The following is a 12,864-nucleotide window of genomic DNA, read 5'->3' as shown; positions in this document are numbered from 1 at the left end:
TGGTCTTTAGTTGTAGACGATCTTTAGTTGAAGACGATCTTCTCAGGAGTTTAGAAGCTTTTTTTTGATTATAACATAGTCATCTCTGTTTGACAATTTGGTATTTTGCTATCATCCAAACCATTTGTTGATTAGTTCAATCATTGGGTTATCGTTCGGGTAAGGCAGTTGATGAAGTTCTCTGGCTCGAACCTGCCACATAACATACCTGAAATCTGATCATCGCCACTAGGGTCAGAGAAATGCGCTCAGTTCATTTAGGAGGAACTACCACCTCGGATGATGTAGGGTTTGGCGTTGTGGGGTACGCGCCAAGTGCAGACATGTTTTCCATACTACATATTTTGCAGTCACTTGGGGATAAACAAGTTATTTTCAAAACTGCAAAACTTTTTCACCACAACGTTTTTATGGGACTGCCATCCGATCGGAAAAATAGCCAAATGGGTTGTCCCATTACATAAGAAGCAATAGTACGCAGCAAACTCAACTAACGTTTTTCTCGCCTTGCTGATTTGTGCTATGGGACGGACTTGTCATGAGGGGCAGTTTACTTACTATCGATAAGACTTATCGTAATTGACATAAACAAACAATCATGCGATACAAGCCAAAACTATTAAATAACATCTTTGTAGCGTTTAGTTCGAAAATATTTATTATGCCCGATGATTGTCAAGTCTTCCCACCATGCGCTGGATTTATTCTCAACAAAGCTTGGTACATGAAGCGGTAGCTAAAACGTTAACTGGGCCTCAGCAAGGAAACCCACGGAGAATTGATCGTCATGGCACAAAGCGGCCTCGATGGCAAGGCAAAAGGTTCATCGCTGGCAGCAGACAGGCAGGCTGGCTGGCTGGCTGTTTTTCGTTACTGGCTTGTTTCAGCTGCTAGCTGGCTGGTTGGGGGAGAAAGGCGAGGCAATCCACTGCCACCCCTTCAAGTATACGTAGGGACCTCTGCCGAAATACGCACACAGCTCTGGGAATGTACGTACTCTACGAGCTGTAGGTTGCTGGAGTGTGCTAAGGATAATGGGAAAAATGTAAGCAGCTCAGTTTGAGAGAAACGTGCGTTTGCGGAGAGACGGGTAAAACGATGAGATTAACTGGGAAGTGTGAGGCTTTCCCTCTCATATTTGGATGCTGTGACTGTTGTGCCTTGTTGCGGACATGGAATGACTGTTTGAATTATTAATTGTAGGATCAAGTATTGCGAGGTGATGTGATTGAAATGAATAAAGGTTGAACCGTGCAGTTATTGTGTAGGTGATATAATGTCCCCTTCATTGGCACATAATTGTCATGCTGCAAATTAAAGTTGCATCCTTGATTGTTGGTATGATTTTGGAGTGGCATATCCAATGTGGTCATTCCATGGAGGGACACTCCCTTTACTGTGTTGGCAAGGCAAATGTGAGCGGGAGAGCTCTTTCTCCACAGTGTTGTCCAAGTCCATGGCTGCGCGTGAATATGCTGCAGACCTGCGCAGTTGCGCGGCTACTGATCTTTTCTCAGTCATCTCCAGTTGCCTTTGAGCCCGCGGATTGATGAAATCGCTCGACTGTTTGTTACGACTGCGATTTGTTGTCATATTAGATAATTTTTGTTAAAAATTATTATAATTAACCTAGCTCGATAAGGTAATTGAATCCGACGTTGGGAGCAAGCAATTGGAATGCATAAAGTGGAATCGTTACAGCCCGGGACCTCCCTTGTCGATACTGGTGAACTGACGAAGGCAGAAGAAGGAAAAACGGTGCGTGTGTCTCTGGTGTGAGCCCCGTGCTCGCTGTGTATGGAGGCAATGCCGAGGCAGTGCTGCTGACGAACGCTGTTCCACCTAACCCAAAAAAACTCGAGCCACTCCGAATGCGATGGCAAAATTTAGGAAAAATCATTCCACCAGCTAGAGGCGTGTGAAAATTCGTTTTTTTTTGTATGATTGAATGGCCGAATCAAGCATTGGGCAGTGAATTGGAATATTCCGGGGAAAAGCAGTTCTGGGAAATTCCCACAACCGTACAGAAGATCAGAAGGTGAAAGTGAGAATGCAAGCCTGAAACGTGCCGAGATGAAAGTTAGTGTATTAGAAAGAGTCACTGAATAGTGGAGGATACCTACAGCAAAGAATTCATCGTGGAATTGGCTTTGCCTGGCAGGGTGAAGTATGTGCAAAAAGTGAAATATGTTCAATGAATAGTACATCATTAAAAAGAGTATGGGAAACAACCGTAAGTGTAGCCGTGAATGTCAAAAAAATGTGAATTCAGCGATCCGATCCGACTGGGATAACAAAAGTGAAATTCAAAACCTCTAAAGTTTCAGTCATCTTAATCAGGTGATGGTCGCCCCAGAGAAGGAAACCATCAGTAGGTACAAGGAGCTGTCAGTCAACAGTTCGCAAACATCGTAGCCACATTAATCATTCGTTCATTACCTGTAGCATTGGGGTGGCTGACGTAGCTCCGGCTGACTTTTTCCGTGACCCTTGAAGAAAAGGCCAGATGAAAATCTGTTCACAGCATGCTAAAGATAAGAATAAGGAGAACAAGCCAGCAACCGAAGAAGAAGAAGATCAAGGGTGGGAATAAAGAAATATTTTCGTGTGAATTTCCTGACCAACAGAAGATTAAGGTATTCTTCGGCGTGGATGGGCTCACCTAGAATGGTCGTTTTGTGGGTGAATGATGAAAAGCGAAAACAGGTTTTCACCACCTATTTTGCTGTGATGGCAGAGGGTGGTGGTGGTGATGGTGAATATTGCATTTTCTTGTGCTTGCTTGTTCCTCAGCCATGCAATAGGAGAATGGGTGGTAGCAACAACAGGCAACGTTTGAGTTTTTAATTTTCAATTTGAGATGATTGGTTTTGATTTGGGAGGTTCTCCAGCTGCAGCAGTGACTTTCCAAGGATAGTGGAAACGAAAATCACGAAAATACTTTCACTCCGTGGTGAAATTGTTTTTATCGTCTTATTTTTACACGGCAGCGAGCGAAACAGGCTGCAGTGGAGATATAGAACTTAAACCCTGTTCCTGTTGATGACGTTAATGATGACGTTCACTTTGTGTGAAAGTGCATCCTGCGTCGCCAGTGTGTGTGTTGACATGTTTGTGCAAGGATTTGTAAACAGTGGTTTTCCATTTAGAAGCATCATGACAATACTGTTTGGATTTAGCTAAGCTTATCTTAAAATGACTTCACACATCTATGATTGTTATTATGTGATTGATCATAGCCAGACTATTTACACATTAAATAAGAAAAATAATTAGCTGGGAGTGGTCGGCCATTCTAATTTTAACCATATCAAGAACTGCTCATATAAATAGATTAATATGCGGAATGATGAAGAAGTAGTAAAGCGTGTTGTTTGGTGTTTTGGCATCTACACTAAATGGCAGTGAAAGAGAAAGCATCAAATCCTATTCAGTTAATCGACCTTGCAGCCAAATCGAATAGTAAAGATAGATTACATCGCGAAGAAAAATGAGAAGTTTGCTGATTGACCAATTCTAGAGTACATGGTTAATATGCTTGTTTTCTTTGTTTTTAACCTCAAACTTGACAGATTTTCATCTAATTGAGAATCGGAGCAAAAAAAATTATTCGATGAATCAATTAATTACAAATTTCAAACTTTGGAGTTTATCGACTGTTGAGATGACTAGCAATTTGTGGAATGTCTAGACAGTCTTGTAAAATGTTCAATTATTGAACTACCAAACGTTTTGATTCAAGTAATAGGAGCTTACTCTTGGATCTATGGTTCGATTTTATTGTAATATTTAGTAATTTAGTACACTCAGGTCTTTTTTTCACACAGGAGTTATGCATCGTGTAAAAAATGCTTAAAATAGTTAAGAGTGATGTCTGAGACGCATTCTGAACGTACGGTCACAAGATTGTTTTTGTTGCTCGTTACATTTGAAAGTCGTAATAAAGATACAGTCAACCCTTCCTAGCTCGATACCTGTTACAGTAGTAGGGGTAGTTGCTAACTTTGGTTCCTATAATAGTAGAACGCATTGGTTTCACCGCAACTATAGGTGCAAAGAGTCAAAATCTCAAGGAATATTAATTTTTGGGCTGATTTTAAATATGGAATATCTGCTTTATTTTAGAAGAGCTACCGATGAAAAATAACCTTATCACGTTTCTCTAATTATACGCGGAGATATATCCAAATTTAAACCTGGGATCACCTTCTCCCATTCTCAAAAGGTGTTTCTTATTTAGGTGTACCGTAAAACGGCGTAACATTAATAGTTTTTTAAAAGTATATTCTAAATATTTTTACAGCAATAAATGTTTTTCAAATTTTATGTTTTTAAAACAAATGATGAGGATCCAAGAGTTGATTCGTTAGTAATATTTGAACGAAAATTAAGGCATTTGCACTATTTTTTTTAGTTTTGTGGCCGAACTTCCGTATTGTGATTTGGGGTTACTTTGATAATGCTCGATGAATGTAGAAAAAAATGGGTGAAACTCAAACAATTTATTTCTTTAAATATGAAACTTTGAATGAGTATATAATTAGAAAACATAATAAGCAATAAGAATACAACATTGAATTTGTGATGGCTGTATCGGAAATACATTTCATAAGTGATGGTTTGAGTGCTTTTTCAAACAGGTGAAAAACACAAAAATTGTTTTTTTTTTATATATTAGTAAAATATGTAACACATACTTTATAAAAAACTATATACGGTATCAACGGAAATACCCTAAGCTACAATATGGAACCAATGTTTCTAATTTGGAAAAAGCGCAGCGAGTAAATTTAATCTTTATATTATACTATCAAAGTTACCCGCATTATCAAAGGAACCCCGTTTTACGGTACGGGAAAACAAAGCAAACAAATTTTCCCTCCTTTTCGTTCTCACGTAAAATCGCAAACAAAATCTGCACTTTCGTCTAGTTTGTAAAAAAAAAGTGGCAATAAGTTTCTAGATGGAACAGCTGAGCATGCCAGAATTCTTTATTTTGTTTGTATGAGTGGCAAATCGAAAAGTGGCTTTGGTTTGATGTCAGGTTTCTTTACTGCATTCAAACCTCATTATCCTCCAATACGTTGCCGTAAACAATGAAAACAATCACATAAAGAAAAACTTCCATTCGTATCCTAAACAGTAGATAATGCCAATGTATAGACGCAATCATTTTTCATTATAATTCCTGTATTTTCACCAACCCTCAATACAAGACTGGAATTTATGTATGCTGGTAAAATTAACATGTAAATGGGATAAAATTCTCATACAGTGGGAAACATTTAAACAAATGGGGTTAACAAGTACATACAATAGGAATATACAATTTGAGCCAGTGCTGGGGGTAAAATGAACAATGAGCACACTGTTCATTTCCCTCCAAAATATCAATTGTTTCAAGAACTTATTTAAAACCAATAATTATTGAAAATACTTACACTACGTCAAAATGACGAAACTAGTGGACAGACTTTATTCAATTTTAATATTTCACCTCGAAAAAGCTAATGCATTGTATGCGGAAATTAAAATCACAGTGAGATCTGAGCGAGTGCATTTGAATTTATTTGCATTTTTCAAATTTAACAGCTCCTGATCTGTTCAGGATGTTTTGAACAGTTAAAAAAAAAAAAATTCGAATATTGAATTTAACTTTTTTGGCCTATATGGTAGGTTTTATATCCAGAATAAGAAGCATGTCCACTGCAACTGAATATTCTTAGAAAGAAACCACACAGCTCTTACATTGGATCCAGATGGTGTGATGCAAGGCTATTTTGATTTTAAGTTCAACAGTAAAAGGGACAAAGCATGTTTTATCAAGCTCCAAGCTGTTAAAAGCAAAGTAACAAGCTGGTTTTCCATTAAATTTAGGATTGGAAGTTAACACAGAAGTTTTGAATTATGTTATCCAAACATGATTGTCAGTCTGTGCTATCGCCTTGTCAAAGTTATTTGTGAGTAAACCATCTATTTCCAGGAAAATAGTTTATCCGGTTCAGGGTAAATGTTCTTAATATAAATAGCAGGTTCACTACCCAAACCTGATAAAATCTATTGAAAATGATCAAGTGACACCCGAATAACCTACCCCGGGTGTCACCCGGTCATGATACGCCTCTGAGATCGTGGCCAACTTTATCGATAGCATTTAATTGAAGTCACATGAAGTCTCCATAAATTTTCGGAAAGATAACTATATTAGAAAATTTTTACTTATGGTTTTAGAATTTTAATGGTAATGATTATGGTAGTCAGTATGGCCCTTGGATGGTTTTGTATTGTCGGTCAACTTTACGTGGAATATATCGTGAATAGGTTGCCTGTAAACTAATCATTACCAATTCGCGATATATTCCACGTAAAGTTGACCGATAAAACAAAACCATCCATGGACCTTACTGACTACCATAACCATTACCATTAAAATTCACAAACCATAAGTAAAAAGGTTCTAATATAGTTCTCTTTCCAAAAATATATGGAGAAAACAACGATTTTGAATTGTAATGGTTCGTAACAACTCATTATTTGCAAGGGTCACTTCCAAAAAAATTAATACATAAGGTTTAAGGTTTATCACATGGAAAACGGAATGAACCTATTGATGTACTTGTTGAAAATTTAATAAATGCTTTAATTTTTACCAAATCATTGGCTTTGATTGGCTCATATACACACACATCTGTAGGAATGTGATAAGTTCTTAGCCAATAGTATATAAAAGGTTAATAACTGTTTGTGGCATTGACGTCTAATCTATTTGTGGTCTTGATCAAAGTTGTTGTGCATAGTTTTTCCACAGGTTTGGTCAAAATTGGGCATTTTTTTAGTTTTAGGTAAGCAAATGAATAGTTTCGTTCCGTGTCCCATACATTATCTCATACATACTTCAAAGCTATCGCGCAGATCGTAGCAAATTCGTTCAAGTTTTGCACAGTTATTGTGTACCTCAATTTGAATTGATAGAGCAGGAGCAGGTGGTTGTGGTTTGTCCATTGGTATAACAACGTAGGGGGGTGTAGCCCCCTCTAGAATTTTTATCACAATCACTTATTTTCCTTTCACATCAAAATTGTTCACTAATTGCCTAATTGAGAAATTCGAAAAATAAAATTAGCCCCCACTAGGAATGTTTCTTGGTTACGCCACCCTAGCAGCACACTTGTCACTGAACAATCTTAATTACTTGTGTGCTACTTATTCTAGTCGCAATCAAGTTGCAGCAACTTAATTCGATGGAAGTGTGTTGCTTGCGCAATGGATTCGTTATACAAACTTGACCAACTCTAATGGTCAGACTACTTGCTAACAGCTGAGACAAATGAAACTGACTCCATCAACGATTGAAGTTACCAATGCGCCCAAGGTGAACGACTTGTTCTCTTCGGTGAATTTCATATTAGCATAGATAACATTCTTTCCCGTAAATCATTATGGCTAAGGGCTAGGACATGCAGAACAAAAAGTTTACTTTTCCCATAGTAATTTTTATATAAACATCAAAGAGTCAGTGTAGTGTGCGTTTGCATCCAAATGATCTAAAATTTAAAGTGAATGATCTGATCCTGATTTGGAACCGATTGAGCTTGGTGGAGAAAAATTGATATTTTTAATCACCTTAATCTGCATACTATTCTGAGAGGAACACAAGCACTAGCGTGTATGGGGGGTGGGCAGGGTGCAAGCGGTGGTAATCTCGCTCTTTAATACTCTTACAATTGTGAAACCCATTGGAATCAGTTTATGGTGCTCTAAAGGCCCAAAAACAGCTATAAAATGAAAAAATAACTAACGGGATTAGTATGACCGTTGTTTTCCATCCTTGATGCGCACGCTAGTGCACACAAAGTATCGCTAGATAATGTTTTGCAACGTCTACAACCGCAAAAATGCGGCCCACGGGATCTCTGCGATACAATAGAAGAGGATGAGCACAACCATCTATGAATTCTTTCCACATGTTATTGCAGTTACTGACACACTACGATCCAAAATGCCCAATCATCGAAGTAGTAGATGCTTTTTTCAAACATCGCTTTCTGGTATAAAATTTGTTCTAATACTTTAAATTTTCTAAATTTTTTGAGGGAAATGAGAATGCCCTCTAAATTCAGGCTTGGTTTAGGTGATATGATCCCTCGTTTCAATTGTCACCATTCTTGATGATCGGGAACATGAGCGAAAATTTCCAACGCTACTGGAACGAAATGTTGATTATCTTCGATAGCGGTTGGTGTCTATTGAAAATAATCATTTGATACTTCATAACGCTACTTATTCTACATTTCTATTCAGTATCGTGTTGATTTACATTAAACCATCCTGAAGAGCACAGCAGGAAATTGGGATGAGCGAAGAACATCAATGGTTGGACGATCATGATTGGGGACCTCAGATAGGCTAGCCGGATAAACAAGGTATTATCGATTCGGAGGCAGCGGCTTAGATTTTCGTAATAGTCATGAAAATAATTGGGATTAGATATTTTCTCGACTTCCCTAGGCATAGAGAATCATTGTTCTTGACACATAATAAATCGATAGAAAGAGATTTTATTTATTGCATACCGTCTTCGACTACATCGTACAGACTGATTACTTAAAACTAAAACTTGTTTAATCCAAACCTCTTATTCTATTACTAAACACATTTTTGGGCATAGTAAAATCAAACTCATTACATGAATTAAAACAGATATTGAATCCAAAGTTAGTTCTGTGGAATGGAATTGCCAGTAATGGGGAGTTACGAAATCTACGAGGAGGAATGTTTCATGGAATCCGTTTCAGGAGTTCGGGACAGTCCACATTGCCGGTGATTAGGTCGAAGATGAACAGTCGTTGCAATTTGATACGCCTTTCTGAGAGAGATTCCAAATCAATCAACATGCATCGGTCTTAATAACTGGGAAGAATAACTGGATCATTCCATGGTAGCTGACGTAAAGCAATCCTCATGAAACTTTTCTGAATCCGTTCAATCGTAAGAATATGCGCAGTGTAAAATGGAGACCACACTGGGGAAGCATATTCTAAGATACTACGAACCAGCGAGCAGACTAGTGTCTTGAGGCAATAAACGTCGGTGAAACCAGAAGCATGACGACGAATGAAACCAAGCACAGTGTATGCTTTGGCAGTTACGATGCTTATGTGTTCGCAAAACGTTAACCTGGAATCGATCGTAACGGCTAGATCGCAGATTGAGTTTACACGTGCTAGCGAATCCGGTCCCATGCAGTATCGATGAAGAGTAACGCTATTGCTGAGGGTGAAAGATATCACTTTGCATTTTTTGCTGTTGACTCGCATGCCGTTGTCATCGCACCAGACTAGCAAACGGTTTATATCTTCTTGTACTGCAACACAGTCAGCATGAGAAACAATTACACGTAAAATTTTTAGGTCATCAGCTTAAGACAGTTTAGACGATGAGAGCAGCTCACACAAGTCATTCACATAGATGATAAAAATAAGTGGACCGAGAACACTGCCTTGTGGTACACCAGATGGAGTGTCGAAGGTCCTGGAGCGGAATTTACCACCAAAAAAGCATTGCGGTCAGACAGGTACGAGTTGAGCCATTCCGTGATCCAGGTGGGGAATCCAAGATGATTCATTTAGGTAATGATGAGGTTGTGCGGAACTGTATCGAAAACTTTCGCAAAATCGACGTAAACCGAATCCACTTGCTGTTTTGATGCTATATCACGTGATATCGCTGAGACGTAACACATTAGGTTTGATGCCGTTGAGCGGTGATTCATAAAACCGTGCTGGCTGTTGGAGATGATCGGGACAGTAACTCTGCAGCGAGCTGTGAGAATCAGTTTCCCCAACATCTTACTGAGAGTGCAAAGTGTGGATATACCACGATCATTGGTGACACATTTTTCATTTCCAGGCTTGTGGATCGGGACTATGGATGCCGTTTTCCATGAATTTGGGAACGTTCTGTCTTGGAGTGATCGGTTGAAAATAGCAGCGATGGGCGACGCAAGCGTAGCGGCACAGTTTTTCAACAACACAGGAGGCAGGCTGTCCGTTCCGGGTCCTTTCGTTGAATCGAGATTTTCGAGGGCTTTCTGAACTTCGTCTGGAGAAAACTGGATGCATTGTAGATTTATGTTATGAGACGGAATCTGCTCGAAGCCTGCTTGACGTTGAACGGGTGAGGCTTTACTAAATACGTTCTCAGCTTTGCATTTCTAAATGAAATCCCAAAAGCGCGAAGGATTTTCCTTGACGGTTGTCTGTATCCTACACAAATAGTTTTCATGTGTTGTAGAAAGGGTGGCTTTGTACTCCTACTCAAGCTCAATGAGTCTAGCTTTATCGGACACATTTTTCGTTTGAAAAAACCTGTTGTGCAGCATACGAAGCTTGTTACGAAGCGTACGTAACTCTGCAGTCCACCACGGTTTGTTGAAAGCAGAAATCGGTGCTTGTCTCTTTCGTGGTACATGATGATTTATAACTTCAGAGAGAGATTCGAAACATTTGTCCTGATCGTCAAGTACGGATGGTACAACACTCTTGTCAAGTAGTAAGATGATTAGTGTGTGATGGATATCAACAGTTAACAGCGATGCAGGTGCGGCAATCAGGTCAAGATACTCCGAGAGATTGGTGAACGGCATGTCAAGGAGTCTTTCGTTCGTGTTGACAATGTTATTAATCTGCCTCAAGCCATTGGAAAACAAAGCTTCGGTAAAGTTTCTCTCAGTATCAGTCAAGGCGTTTGAAGGAATAAATCCATTAATGTCCTCGTCAAGATGCCATCGCAGTTTAGGAAGATTAAAATCACCGATCGATAGGATTATGTCAGTCTCCGATAAACGATCTGTCACTTTTTGAACGGCCCTTGCATGAGCAATATATAGCTCGGCACTCGAGTTAGGTGGAAGATAGATAGCCACTACATAAAGCGAATAAGATTGCGATTTTATGCAAACTGAAATTTTCTCAAGATTGTCACAGTTAGCTATCGAAATAAATTCACACTCTATTCAAAGTGTTTTTATGTTACTTCATACGTGAAGTTAGCGATTTTCAGAGTTGGTTGGAAATGCTAACATGAAGCTTTAGTGTGATGATTTATTAGCTAGAGAATGATCTTTAGAAGAGGGTAGGTGGATAGTTCCGTTAGAGTACGGCAGTATGAAAATTGAATAGAAGTTGAAAATGAGCGAAGGGCCATTAATGCGACAGTTTTTTGAAGATAGACGCACATCTATTGCCTAACCCGTACGATGTACGCGGAGACTTGAAGTATGTCTCCAAGTCTACAGGCAAACTCTAGTTACTTTGACTATATGTTTTTAGTATTACTTCTACGTGAAGTCAACGATTTACATAGTTGAAGATGCTAATTTCAAATAACAGACTGTAGTGGTAATTTTTATACGATAGATGGAGTAGATGAAAGCATAGAGTTGATAGTTCCGTTAGAGTACGGCAGTGTGAAGATTGTATATAGATATTAGAATAGCAAACTAGGACAACTTTTAAGGAAGGTACAAATCGGTTTTTTTCATCTCTCTTTACCAAACTCCCCCTTTGGAGAGGGGTGGTGAGGGGTGTCCCCCCCCGCCACCACTGGCAAAAAGAGATGAAAACCGACCCGTTCAAGTACCAACTGTGTGTTTGAAACAGTTCTACCGATTTTTACCGCACTTCAATTGTTATTTGAAGGAAGGCATCCAGTCGTAGGTTTGGAAATTGCAACAACAATTGACAGGAGCACATATCGTGGTAGGGGTAAACAATAGTTGCAATTTCCAAACCTACGACTGGATGCCTTCCTTCAAATAACAATTGAAGTGCGGTAAAAATCGGTAGAACTGTTTCAAACACACAGTTGGTACTTGAACGGGTCGGTTTTCATCTCTTTTTGCCAGTGGTGGCGGGGGGGGGGGGGCACCCCTCACCACCCCTCTCCAAAGGGGGAGTTTGGTAAAGAGAGATGAAAAAAACCGATTTGTACCTTCCTTAAAAGTTGTCCTAGTTCGCTATTCTAATATCTATATACAATCTTCACACTGCCGTACTCTAACGGAACTATCAACTCTATGCTTTCATCTACTCCATCTATCGTATAAAAATTACCACTACAGTCTGTTATTTGAAATTAGCATCTTCAACTAAAACTCTAGTTAGTTTTTAGCTGCAATCAGTACTCCACCGGCAAATGAGGACTGCCCAACAAACAATTTTAGCTGCAAATTAGCTTATACAGGCAAAAATTAGCTGCATAAGGCAAATTTTGGCTGTATAAGCTAACCTGCAGCTAAAATTGTTTGTTGGGTGGTTAACTCATTACGATCACAGCCGAAGAAAACGTAATCCGATGAAATGTCACTGCTGTCAATATCAACACGGAGCCATGTTTCCGTACAAGTACTTCATAGTCACTGCTGGACAAAAGCAGACGGAGCTGAGCAATTTTTGTGCGCAAACCTCTGACATTCTGAAAATACACAGAAAACATGCGATCGGTGGTACGGTTTGCTGCGGAGGGCGCAACGGGACTCGACGGCATGCTTGAAGAGATGATGTCAGGTGCAGCAGTTATTGTGGGAGATGATTCAGCAGCTTCGATAGCGCCAATATCCAAGTGAAACCCGTTTGAAGTGTGGAGACTAGAAGCGATGGAGGAGAAGTATTCGACACATGTGTGAACTTGCCTGCAATGACGGTTTGTAAGACCCCTTCTCCATTCTCATACACAGGTCCGGGATGGCTGCTGAGCGCTGACGGGAGGGACTCGACTATGCTGAGTGGATTAGGGGCTTCCATGAAGCTAGCAGGCGTGAATCCCGGTGCCGGAACAATTGCTTCATATAGAGAGAGGCGAGCA

The 12,864-nt window shown here is 39.5% G+C and overlaps 2 protein-coding genes across 2 annotated transcripts in view; one reads left to right on the top strand and one right to left on the bottom strand.

The window, feature by feature from the left end:
• LOC135712144 (histone H2A, sperm-like) overlaps positions 1-12,864 on the bottom strand; it is an 83,450-nt gene that overhangs the window by 36,514 nt on the left and 34,072 nt on the right. The gene's annotated exons all lie outside the window — the stretch shown is intronic.
• The window catches only part of nAChRalpha1 (nicotinic acetylcholine receptor alpha1), a 269,161-nt gene continuing 257,844 nt past the window's right edge, over positions 1,548-12,864 (top strand). Inside the window, exon 1 of the mRNA XM_065235105.1 lies at positions 1,548-2,233. The gene's annotated coding sequence lies outside the window, so the exon portion shown is untranslated. The remainder of the gene's footprint in view (positions 2,234-12,864) is intronic.

This window comes from Ochlerotatus camptorhynchus, unplaced genomic scaffold (assembly GCF_037179485.1).
Source record: "Ochlerotatus camptorhynchus isolate MF236.1 unplaced genomic scaffold, CSIRO-AGI_Acam_v1.1 ptg000458l, whole genome shotgun sequence".
Taxonomy (NCBI): domain Eukaryota; kingdom Metazoa; phylum Arthropoda; class Insecta; order Diptera; family Culicidae; genus Ochlerotatus; species Ochlerotatus camptorhynchus.
Note: the sequence above shows the minus strand (reverse complement) of the source record. Positions and strands in the feature narration are given on the sequence as shown.